We start from the raw sequence: 10,987 nt of genomic DNA on the forward strand, positions 1-10,987 counted from the left end.
TGCAAAGCCTTAAAGGGCACATCTTGGGTAATTCAGGCGCGAGATCAGTGTAATTCTCCTATTTTATATTAAACTTTGGTCAAATATCTGTAACATTCTGCATTTTGTGCATTTGTTTACTTTGCGCAATACCAGAAAAATTCAGTTGAAATCGAGCCGTTTGAGGCGAATTGCCCCGCCTCCGGAAAAACTCAGCACGTGGATTTCCCGGGAAACAGTGATTTTCGTGACGTCACGTGCGGGACTCCTCCCTCTGAATCCTACGTCAGCGCTGGTTTGTTTATGAGGAAGCGACCCGGGCCCTGGACCACGAAGCGGGTTTTCTGGCTTACCAGGGTAACTTCGAGAGTAACTTGATCACGTGCAGTGTAACTTCCCGATTAACCCATACTATGAAAGTTGGCTATGTTCAAACCGAGGTCTGCTGCCATGGCAACTTACGCTGCATCTCAAACCTGCTCGTCTCGGGTTATGTTCTTGGTTAACCCGAGGTTTCCGATTAACCACACCCTTTTTAAACACCACCTCTCCACCGACATTTCCTCTAGAGACAATGCCAGCGTACCTGGATGACCCGTGCGATATCGGAGCGCAGATTAGAGATGGGATTTATCCCCGATAGCAGAGGGTCGTTGAAACGACGTAGAGTTTTGGTCAGAATGGTCGGTTTCTGTCGTACGTCAGAAAATCAACGTTGAAACGGCGCCGTGAAACGTCGATTTCTCCGCCGTCTGAGAGGGTCGATTTATCACCGTTGAATCAACGTGGGTAAAGGTTGATCTGTCGACCGTCAGAGAAGGTTGAATATACGACGTTGAACCATCGTCACTTTTGCCGGCCAGTTTTCAACATTGGTAGGATGAGCAACTGGCCCGTAGCCAGGGGGGATCGGAGGGTTCGTTTGATCCCCCCCGCGACACCGCGCCCCAGACACACACGCCTCAAGATTACTCAAGATTTATTCATTTGTTCATGTCCGATGAATATACATTGATTCACATTTAAATTTACAATATCAAATCCAGACTAATCAAAAAAGAAAAGTAGACTAAGTGAGGACGAGTTAGAAAAACGGGTTCATTTCTCCTATGTTTATGTTTACACGTTTTGTTCAGACTGCTTTACACCCCAATCCAGTGGGTGGCGGTAATGCCCCCATTAGACCCCTTTCACTGACGTCACCCGAAACCGGAAGTAAACAAACCCTGCGCCACATTGGAAGACCAACAAACTCGTGATTTGGGGGAAATAACGGCAGCGCGCGGTCTGTGAACCCACGAGGCACTTGGTTCATCATAAACCTACAATGGTAAACTTTTGTGCTGTGTTCGGGTTCTAACAAAGCTGATGGGAAAGGGGAAAAGAAGTCTTTCTACAGAATACCAGCTGTGATTGAGACACAAGGGGAGCAAACCAAGGAGCTTTCTGCCGGGAGACAGAGAGAGGATTTAGCTGCTTTATGCAGAGCGGATCTGAATACTTCAAGTCTATTTTGTTACTGGTAAGTCACTAGGCTAGAGTGTTGTAGAACATTTTTTTAAATGTTTACTGATTAAAAACATCCTTAATTTTATCAAATATACTCTACTCTATATTTCATTTCTTTCTTTTGTTTTAATTTTCCTCCCTCCATCCCTCTTTGGATTTTAAATATAGTTTTTCCCCATGTCCAAATAATGAGGTAGGGTGGCATTTAGAAACCCATAGCCTACTGCTGACTTTCTTTATCAATGCTGCATCAAATTAATTTTGGTTATGTTTTTCTGTTTCCATGTACAGGTGTCTGCGCCGCAGGAGGAATAGGCCACGATTCTCATTCTCATTATCTCTAGCCGCTTTATCCTTCTACAGGGTCGCGGGCGAGCTGGATCCTATCCCAGCTGACTACGGGCGAAAGGCCGGGTTCACCCTGGACAAGTCGCCAGGTCATCACAGGGCTGACACATAGACACAGACAACCATTCACACTCACATTCACACCTACGCTCAATTTAGAGTCACCAGTTAACCTAACCTGCATGTCTTTGGACTGTGGGGGAAACCGGAGCACCCGGAGGAAACCCACGCGGACACGGGGAGAACATGCAAACTCCGCACAGAAAGGCCCTCGCCGGCCCCGGGGTTCGAACCCAGGACCTTCTTGCTGTGAGGCAACAGCGCTAACCACTACACCACCGTGCCGCCCCTTAGGCCACAATTATAAATTATAAATAAATCATAAAATGTTTCTAAGAACTTGTTCAAGTGTGTTCTGTTCCTTATAAATGTTAAAAGTTATGCCTCATTAGATAGCTTGACAAACATTAGGAGAGGTGCATTGTTGCATGCATTTTTATATCCTGTTGTACATTAAACAGGCCGTAGCCTACGCACATTGATATAAATTAAGTTTCACTTTCATGGTTGAAGTATGCATGTGTGTGTTCATCCTAGGCAAGAGCCCCGATGCTTTATTGTTAGCTAGTTTAATTTAGCCTGTTTTGCTTAATTTGTAGCCTTCCTGTTGTACATAAAACAGGAAGTAAAGTTGGATGAATCATCGCCGAAAATTCAACTATAAATCGACTGAAATACGTAGTTGAATAAAGGGTGAAAGGGGGTCTATTCTCTGTCGACCACCAGCCACTTTTCAACGTCGTTTCAACGGAAACTCGTATGAGCAAAGCGGTGTTGAATCAACGTCGGTGATCGACGGTGATTCGACGGCGTATAGGTCGAAGAACATGCCGATGATTCCACGTCGAATCAACGACCCTCTGCTATCTGGGATGGCTCTTTGATGGGATTCGCATCTTTGTGATCCGTTCTTTGAAAAGAGCCATTCAAAAGACTGGCTCATTTGGCTCTTTTTAAATATTTATTCAGTTTTAAGAAGACAGCGTCTAAAGAAGCCAGATCCCTCTGCTTAGACAGTGACATCAATATTTCTGGACATCCCTTTTATATAAAGCAACCTAGACTTACATTATTGTAACCCCTAAACGCTCATAAATAACCATTAAAAAACAATGAGGGCTTCAATGAATGTCCATGCAGAACGGCTTTTCTGTAAAAAAAAAAAAAAAAAAAGAACGCACTCAAGAACATAGTTATCAAGAACGCAAGAATCTTTTATAGAAAAACACTTGTTTTACAAAAACATTTAAGTCTGAGATACAAAATAGATACAACTACAATAAATATAACACAAGAACTAGTTATCACACAAGAACATTTTAATAGAAAAAAATAAACTTTCTATATTAAAAATATTGAAATTGTAACAAAAATAGATACAACTAAACAGTCAGATAAATAGATAAAGTTATAACAAGAACACAAGATTATTTTAATAGGAAAAAACAAACTATTAATGCAAAAAATATTATTAGAAAAATAGATACAATTAGACAAACAGATAAATAAATAAAATGCACAAAAATAGAACAAACAAAATGACGATAGAATAAATTAAATGAACGTCCGTGCAAAGTAGTTTTCCCACAATATTATCATTAATATCACACAACAACATTATAAACTATATACAAAACAATTTGAACTATTAGGCAAACAGATAAAACTTGAATAAATAAAAGGCAAATGAATGCTTGCTTGCACACACACACACACACACACACACCCCATTATGAATGATGTTTTTATATTTCATTTTCACCTGTTGCCAGGTGCGTTTGGCTGCTGTTGCCTCTGAAATGTTCACAGGACCGACACCAACTTAGTCAAAGGGACTGAACAGTCAGTCATCCTAATTCATGTGACTCTGTGCACAGATCAGCTTAAGTAGGCGACTCCATGAATTTACCATACCACATTTTATTCAGGATTTTTCGGACATTAAACAAGCTATATATGACTGGGGCCACGTCGAAGGACCATTTTCTGTGACTTGTGATTGATCATGAAGCTTCTCTCATCCTATACTTCTGTTCTGGAACATGTAGAAGGGAGAATGTACTTGCGCATTTACCCGATCGGCAATTCGGTGCCAACATGCTTGCCGCTCCTTATTGGCAGCCGCTGTGTTAGATTTTGCTCTTAATGTTGTTTTGAACTCCTCGTAGCTTTGCATTATGACAGCGCATTCTTCCTCCGTGAAGTGCGGCGACCGTGCCATTGTGAACAGTGGGGATTTGCGCTGATAACCTCCCCTTTAACGTGAACGCGCATTAACCCTGATTAGGTTAAACCAGGTTCAACAAATCAACTTCATAACTGGCGTCGTAGTACCGTTTAACCCCAAACAAGATAACCAGGTTTTGTCAACCCCGGTTTAGCGGGGGAACCCTGGGTTACTTCTGGGTAGGTTAACCTCCGTTCGTAGTACAGGGCCCTGGTGGTTTTCTGCAAATTTCTTCAATGTTATCGTGTAATTATTAAACTGGTGAACAGCTGGAGCGACACCAGCCGTGATGGGATTAGTGCTCAGCGTTTCCCAAAAGGCCGGACAGTGAGAGAGAAACGGCAGCGCTTGGTGCGAGGCTCCCGGAAGCCGAGGACCAGCAGAGCCGAGAACGAGACCAAGAACATCGGTGATTCACAAGCTGACTGTTGCCCGAAACCGGAAGTAAACAGACCCTGTGCCATTTTGGAAGACCAACAAACTCGTGATTAGGGGAAAATAACGGCAGCGGTATGTGAACCCACGAGAATAAAGTGGAGTGGCAAACGACTTAAACAAATCTGAGCTGTTTTATTTATGATTTATTGGCCCAACAGTAGACTTGAAAGAAACCTGTGTGAGACTTGGCAAAAAACTGTGGATATAATGGATAAGTCTGTGCATGATCTGCGGACACTTTGAGGTAAGCAAACGCAAGAAATTCAGATTTAAAACATGATAAACTGGCCCCAAGTTGATAACTGTATGAGGAGCAAGCCTCCCAGACTTCTACAATTTAATAATAATAATTTAGGATGGTTTGGGGCTTGCTCTCCCTCCTATTATATAAATAAAGCATAGTTGTTGTGTAGGCATATATCATAAATACATATGTATAATTTGGACAAATTAACCTAAATTATGGATACCTTAATAGTAACAAAAAGTATTAATTTTTCAACTGAAAAGATATATTATTAAAAGATAAATATCAACAAGATTACCTTGGCCATAACTATGTGTAGGTTATTCTTAACAGCTGTAATATCACGAACCAAGCCGCTAACAACATAATTGTAAGCCTGTAGCCCTTTGTAGGCTTTCAAGTCATCAGCAGTGTAGGCACTGGGTGTAAACAACAAATAGTTTACAATGTCTGGGTAACAAACAGATGGCAGAATTGGTGTCTGGTCCTCCTTATGTTTCCATTCTCCCTTGCCCCGAGTCTTATCATATGGGTCAAACCCATCAATCACAGGCAGTTTCTCCACATACCGCGCCCTTTCTGCAGCTGGTAATGTACTCACATAACCAGAATTATCAGCCATCGTGTCACTTTACTCTCGCTCGTACTTTGTTTTATATTGTGAGTATGTATGTATGTATGTACTTGGAGGTCTTCCAATATGGCGCCCTAACAAAATCCTCTAGTCCTCTATACTCTAAATTAGGTGTTCCTGTGGTACACGGATAATGTTATTTATTGACACACACAAAAGTAAACAACACGAAAGCGCTGGACGATAATACACTTACTGAGATTAGATCAGACAGAACTTTATTGATCCCTTTGTGAGGGTTCCCTCAGGGAAATTAAAAAGATACAGTCCACAGCCTGGTCAAAAGCAGCCAAAGTAGTGCGATTAAAGTCCCCAGAAACGGTGATAAATGCCTGAGGGTGCTGCGTCTGCAGCCTCGCTGTGACAGAGTGAATCCTCTCACGTGCAGCGGCTGCCCTCGGAGGGATGGAAACACAGATGGTGATGCGAGTGGCTCCAAGCCCGGGCAACATAAGACTGTCTTTACGGAGAAATGTCCCGGGTTACACCAGCAGTTGTTAACATAAATGATGAGTCCCCCACCTTTGCCTTTCCTGCATGTGTTAGTGTCTCTGTCGGCTCTCACAGCAGTGAATCCCCGCAGGTCCACATTAGCATCCGGTACAAGGTGTGTTAGCCATGTCTCCGTAAAGATAAATAAGCTGCTCTCCCGGTAAATCCGCTGGTTGTTCAGAGCGGAAAGCTCGTCGACTTTATTCGGCAGCGAGTTCACATTCCCCATGATAACGGAGGGAATGGATGGTTTGTAGCACTGTTGGTTGTCCGCTAGCCTAGCCTTTAGCTTAGCTCCAGCTTTGCAGCCCCTGGGTTTCCTCCTCAGCTCGGCCGGGATGTGGTGTCGTATCCCGGCTCGTCCCATTGTTTTCAGGGCCAGCAGCTCCTCTCTCGAATAAGAGAGAAAACTGGCTCCTGGTTGTGTGTTAAAGTTAAATATATTCATGTTATATAGTAAAACACACTATGTCTTCGTAAGAAGAGCAGAAAAGTAAAAAAAAAAAAAAGGTGGAAAAAAGAGGTTTAAAGAGCTAAAAACTACAGAGCTACTGGAGAGGCAGCCGTCTCACACAGCACCCAAGGTCACATTTTCTTTACATTTTACTTCACATGTCTCAAGGGATATATGGCATGTTAGGGCTTGAGATCTTGGGACCCATCAAACACAGTAAATGTATACACAACCCTGCTTAGCCGATTCCATGTGTGTAGCTTATGAAATCTTTCTCCTACAGTAGCCAGTACTCTTCTAAATGAAGAAATATATAAGTACATAATAGTAATTGGGGAAAAAAAACATAGGATTTAACAATCGATAGAGGAGCATTGATACATGAATCCATGGGTTTAGAAGCTGAAGGTGACAATTCCATATTTGAATGCAAAATCGTTCGCTGCTAAACTTGGTCTCCACAGGCTGTGCCCTGAAACCGTGCGAGCGCTCGCAGCCTGCTGGCGGATCCGCAGGTGACGTCACGAATCTGGCTCCGGACTCCCTTGGGATTTTTCTAGACACATTTTATTTTATTTTTTTCTGCTGTAGACAGATGGCCTTGTGCAAAGTTACCTTTCTGGATGAGTGTGTAAATGGACATACACTATATTGCCAAAAGTATTTGCTCACCCATCCAAATTATTGGAATCAGGTGTCCCAATCACTTCCATGGCCGCAGGTGTATAAAATCAAGTACCTCGGCATGCAGACTGTTTTTACAGTTTGGAGCTGGCCCCTTCCTCTTCCAGCAGGACTGTGCACCAGTGCACAAAGCAAGGTCCATAAAGACATGGATGACAGAGTCTGGTGTGGATGAACTTGACTGGCCTGCACAGAGTCCTGACCTCAACCCGATAGAACACCTTTGGGATGAATTAGAGCGGAGACTGAGAGCCGGGCCTTCTCGGCCAACATCAGTGTGTGACCTCACAAATGTGCTTCTGGAAGAATGGTCAAAAATTCCCATAAACACACTCCTAAACCTTGTGGACAGCCTTCCCAGAAGAGTTGAAGCTGTTCTAGCTGCAAAGGGTGGACCGACATCATGTTGAACCCTATGGATTAGGAATGGGATGTCACTTAAGCTCATATGTGAGTCAAGGCAGGTGAGCAAATACTTTTGGCAATATAGACCCTTTTCAGTCACGTGACCTTCGTAAACGCGACCACCATTTTGGACATGTAGTGGACTTCGGCTCAAATTGGTTTGAATGCGAGGAAGGCGACAAACGGAGAACATACAAGAAAAAGGAGCGAGATGCAGAAAACACCTTCGCTATCCAGCGACGTAGGGCATTTACAGGGCGAGCAGAGGGAGAAATAACAACAGTAACGACACATTAGCAACGCCGTACAGAAATAACGGTTTATGGCACAGACCCTTTCGGTTCTCGCTCATCTAGCTGCTACAATGACTGCTTAGACTGCAACAATAATACCTAACACACATTTAAGTATCCGTCGTAAAGACGTGAAACTCGCCGAGTGACGAGTGTGTTCATTGATAAGCTAACACAATCTAAAAGTAGACATACCATCACACTGCCCTGGCGCTGTGTACAGTTTACCTTCTACGGTTTGTGCACTCGCTATTTGCCATTACTTTCTCCAGCCCAGTGTTACAGATTACAGGGAACGGCCTGGATTTAAGAGACAAATACATGCTCCTCTTGCTTTGAACACTTAGCCCATGTTTACATTAGACCGTATCAGCGGCTCATCAGATTAACGTTTTTAAAAACGATTAGTGTACACACAGCAACACCAACACACGATTCGTCTGCACACAGCAACACCAATACACGGATACGCTCGGCTCCGCAGGCATCCTGCGCTCCAAATCACTCCGCCCTGAACAGCGAGTGCCCTCTGGAGGGTGCGCACTCCGGCCCTGCGCAGCTCACACAGCGCGCGAGTGAAGTGCACGAGCCACGATTCGGGACTGAGCCGCTGTGTGTGAGATCCCAGCGCAGATCACTTACCACTCGCAAGTGGAAGGATGGCAAGCCTAAAGACAATCTTTTTTTTTTTTTTGTTACATAGTCAAGAGAGGTGTCGGATCACTGGATCCAGTGTAAATAGCTGCCGTAGCCAACGCCCGAGGTTCCGGAGCGCGCTCCGGCTTGCTCCCCCTCAAATTAAGCGCTGTTTGTAGGACACTGCCTCTGATCTGTCCTACAGTCTACCAACAGCAAAGGAACACAACGCTAGCTAATGTCGTTAGCTAATAGCTACTACAGAAGAACAAAGAGGTTACAATGGGTTATTTTAGCCTATTTGGTTACACACTCGCCGCCACAGAATGTTAACAGCAATGTAATGCCTTTTCTGGCTAATTTTATTCATCTTACCTCCAACAAAGTGGTCACTGCACAAGCGCTGGTATGCCGAGGGCTGCCAATCTGTTAATGGCCGCTATCCATCTTCTCCGTCGGGATCCGATAAAATGATAACCCTTGCCTTGTTTGTTGATGGTTACTACATCCAGGTGCACAACAATATAGTGGCATGATGGAAGTCTTGCTGAAAATAAACACTTTCTTTGCTGCCGTTCCTCAATGCTGGCTGTGGTAAACTACTGGTAGTACACGTCCAAAATGGCGGCCGCGTTTGTCATGACGTCACTTGAAAAGGGTCCATAGTGTACTTTCATATAAAAAAAAAAAAACAAAATTGTTCCAGGATATGCACTCTAAAAAAAAAAAAGTTCAGGAGAAAATTCACTCTCAGTATTTCTGCTATTTGGGTGAAAAGTTTTAATTTTGGAGTCGTGCGCAGGATTACACACGTACAGAAAATTTTATTGACAGTAAAACGAATGTTTCTTCATCATCATCATCACATTGAGCTTGCTCAGATTCTTTTGACAATATCACACCAAGCATTTCTGTCCATCACAGTAGGTAATTCATCAAGGTTGAGTCCAGAATCACAGATGAGTTGCTCTATGTAAGTCTTTGAAGGCCTTCCAGCACTTCTATGACCATGAGCTGGATTCCAGAGAATTAGGTCACTAATCAACTCATCTTTACTTCGGAAACTATGCCCAGCAAATCTGAGTCTTCTTTCTCATCTAACTTCTGAGATGGGGGCAAGATTGCCATAAAGTTGGGTTTTTGTAGGATGTTCCTGCCAGGAGATATTGAGAATGGCTCTGAGCATCCGAGTATAGTTGCCATTTAGTGTATTCTCCAATCTTTTTGTGAGGGTCCAAGTTGAGGAACCATAGAGCAAGACAGATTCAACTACAGCACAGAAAAGGTTTTTCTTAACTTCGTTGGGAAGATTTGATTTCCAAATAATTGAGAGCTGTTTAAGAGCTGACCATGCTTTGGCAATTCGGATGTCAATGCTTTTTTTCTGAGGATATGATGTTGCTACCAAGGTATGAAAAAGTTTCCACTGAGTTAATTGGAATACCTGATAATGACTTGATGATTCTGTGACAGTTGATGTTTTATATATTCAGTCGTCTTTGCATTTACATACGGTCCTACGCTAGATGCTGCTTGCTCGAGAGAGTGTAGGAGTTTGGTTGCTCCTTCAATTGCGTTTGATATTAGGACGAGATCATCTGCATAGTCTGCATCAGTGATGATTAAGGTAGGATGTCTTTGACTCTTTTTCTGAGGGTAAATCCAAGCTCATTTAAGTCATCCAGTGAGGTTCGTAGGACATAGTCCAGGCATATAATAAATAGATATGGGGCAAATTTGTCTCCTTGAACTACTCCAGCCAGGATATCAAAAAAGTGTGTCTCCATCTGGTGAGCAGACTTTAGCTTTTGAGTTTTTATACAGTATCATGATAGCATTGACTATCTCTTGTGGGATTCCGTATGCGAGTAGAATTTGCCCCATTTTTTTTTCTCTGTGGATTGAATCGAAAGCCAGTCAAGTTTATTTGTATCGCGCTTTTAACAATAAACATTGTTGCAAAGCAGCTTTACAGAATTTGAATGACTTTAAACATGAGCTAATTTTATCCCTAATCTATCCCCAATGATGAAGCCTGTGGCGACGGTGGCAAGGAAAAACTCCCTCAGACGGCATGAGGAAGGAACCCGACTCAAAAGGGAACCCATCCTCATTTGGGCAACAACAGACAGCCTGACTATAACATTAACAGTTTTAACATGAAGTCAGTTTCGTTGATGTTATAAACTCTTCATTGATGGAAACTTGAGTGTAAAACTGTTCATGACAACTGCAGTCCTAAAGTTAGCAAGTCAACTGTAGTCCTCAGCCATAAAAGCATTACTGTAAGAGTCCAGAGCGTCCTCCAGGTGTGACTTTCAACTGTCCTCATGGGGCCGTCCTCCACAGGAGCGATGCGATGAGACTCCAACCAGACACAGGGCACCAGGATGGATCAGGCAGGTCCGAGGAGCAGAAGAGGTTCAGCATCTCGATCTCAGGATTGACCTGTAACTCAGAGGGACAGATTTGGGGAGGGAGAAAGAGAGAGAGAGGGAGAGAAAACACAGGTTGTTAGGTATGCCCAGTGTCACCTGAATAAGTAGGAACAGTATACATTAGGGTTGGGCGGTATTACGGT

This window comes from Neoarius graeffei, chromosome 19, assembly GCF_027579695.1.
Source record: "Neoarius graeffei isolate fNeoGra1 chromosome 19, fNeoGra1.pri, whole genome shotgun sequence".
In the NCBI taxonomy this organism is placed as follows: Eukaryota; Metazoa; Chordata; class Actinopteri; order Siluriformes; family Ariidae; genus Neoarius; species Neoarius graeffei.